Raw genomic sequence first — 2,313 nt, 5'->3', positions numbered from 1 at the left:
GCCAACCCTGGGTGAGAGGGATGCAATATCCCAGCTGAAAGACTGAGAAACTCGATAAAGAATTTTCCCCCGCCTTAGAGTTGAACTCAGGTCTTCTGTGTGCAACAGCGAAGTGCCTAGACCATAGACATCGGTAGTGTGGGAAGGTGAGTAGATTGACGAGACGAGTGTGAAAAGCTACACTTAATCCTTGGATTCATGCATTGCCTAATATGAATTTTTTTTTTCCTTGCTCAGTCTGCCAAATTAGCTTGCCAGGGATCAACCAAGTGCTATGATTCTTTCAGTCCAGATCAGCACAAGGTAAGTTTTGAGAATCTGTGAACAAATTGTTTTTGGTTAGACTCATAAAATTTTGTTTATGGTATGACGAGATGCTTTTATGCCTGTTTTGGTCCAAAGAGGGTTTTATGAATAAGATCTCTGTCCTGAATGTTATTCGTGTTTAGGAATGTGTATTTTCGTGTTTAGGAATGTGTATTTTCGTGTTTAGGAATGTGTATTTTCGTGTTTAGGAATGTGTATTTTCGTGTTTAGGAATGTGTTTTTTCGTGTTTAGGAATGTGTTTTTTCGTGTTTAGGAATGTGTATTTTCGTGTTTAGGAATGTGTTTTTTCATTTTATATACTATGCTATTTCTCTTTGCTGCAGCTGGCTCTTTTGCATGTCCTCTTTCTTTGACATATTGTTACTTGCCTTTGATGTACTTTGTAGAAGTGTGGTAATGAACAACTTTTGTCAATTGTAGTTCTAGGCGTCTGTACAGGGTTGTGTGTCAAAAGAAGAAATAAGCGATATCTTTAAGTTGCTACTCTTGTTGTTGTTATTGATCTAGCTATTTTCTTTAAGAATCGTGTTGTTTCTGTTGACTTAGAATGTGTATCGACATGTTAGACTGTTGCCTGTGGGTGGTGGGCGGGTGCTCTGGTGTGGTGTGGTCCTTCTTTCCTATCCAACATCTCTCGTCTTTATCTCCCCTCCTTCTTTTTTATGTTTGTTACTCTCTTGTAACACCCCTAATCTTCGGCACTCATATGACCTTATTGTGTTGCGAGTGCAGTAATACACTTACTGAAGCAAACATCTGTTGCCAGTTGCTCCTACCCCGTTTTTTGTATCATGATGTATTTTTTGTCCTCTTACTGGCTACTCAGGCTGCTTCTGAAGACCTGTGTGCCACCTGCAAATCTGTCGTGGCTGATATCCGCGCCTTGGACCGAGATCAGGATCTTCAGGTATTTTCTTATCCTATTCCAATTTGTTTGTTCTCTTTAGAATGCAGAACGTGGGTAATTGGTGGGTGCTCTCGAGCGGTTTTTCTCCTTCTTGCCTGTCGAACATCTATTGTCCTTATTTCTCCTCCTTCTTTCGTGTGTTTGTTACTCTCTTGTAACACCTCTAATCTTCGGCACTTATATGACCTATTGTGTTGCAAGTGCCGTAAAATGTTTACTAAAAAAAAAAAAAAAACCTCTCTTGTAACACCTGTAATCTTTGGCACTTACATGACGTAACTGTGTTGCAAGTGCCATAAAACACTTACTAAAACAAAAACAAAGTAAAGAATCCCCTCTCCCCTCTTCCTCACCCCAATCCAGTGAGATTTTTTAAAATTAAAGGAGAGACTCTCTACAAGCCTTGAGTCAGAACTTTGAAAAGATACAGAAATTATGATAATCGTTAATGATAATTGTACAAGAGTAGAATTTGTAGCTTGGGTTCAGTAATCTAAGTCAGGCAAGTTACTATTTGGGGCTCGTTTCTGAAATTTTGGTACTGATGTATTGATGATCCATCTTTTGGCACAGTTGAGATGGTGATCTTGACATGAAATTCCTAACACAAGTTTTGTTTCGGCTTTTTAAAGAATCTGTTCTTCAAATTCTTACGGTTTTGTTTTGTCTGCTTGTGAAATCTTTCCAGAATGTGATCAGGAGCCTTCTCAAAAATGCCTGCTCAAAAACGGGACAATGTCAAGATCTGGTAAGTTGTCTAAGGAGTGTGTTTGACGGTGACAATGACTGTGACTCTTTGTTGGGAACATCTCATGACTCATAGGGAAAAATCTCACCCTGGGTGTGGACACACTCACTGAACTTTTCTAGTGCATGATCACCCATACTCTCTCTCTCTCTCTCTCTCTCTCTCTCTTTCTCTCTCTCTCTCTCTCTCTCTCTCTCTCTCTCTCTCTCTCTCTCTTTTCAAAGTCTGTTCATTACTTATCCCTTTAGGTTCCTCTTAATATTCTTCCTAATTTACTGATTGCTTTTGCATAGACAATTATTACTAAGGTGGGAGGGATTCTAGTATGTT

The 2,313-nt window shown here is 39.3% G+C and overlaps 1 long non-coding RNA gene across 1 annotated transcript; it reads left to right on the top strand.

Annotated features, from left to right (window-relative positions):
* Positions 1-214: 214 nt before the first annotated feature.
* LOC101851343 lies at positions 215-2,006 on the top strand. The gene is made up of 3 exons (XR_220380.3): positions 215-303; positions 1,155-1,235; positions 1,924-2,006. It is a non-coding gene; the product is annotated as an uncharacterized LOC101851343 (long non-coding RNA).
* The last annotated feature ends 307 nt before the right edge of the window (positions 2,007-2,313 follow it).

The sequence above is a fragment of the Aplysia californica genome, unplaced genomic scaffold (assembly GCF_000002075.1).
Source record: "Aplysia californica isolate F4 #8 unplaced genomic scaffold, AplCal3.0 scaffold00133, whole genome shotgun sequence".
NCBI lineage: Eukaryota > Metazoa > Mollusca > Gastropoda > Aplysiida > Aplysiidae > Aplysia > Aplysia californica.
This window is presented reverse-complemented; position numbering and strand designations above follow the sequence as displayed.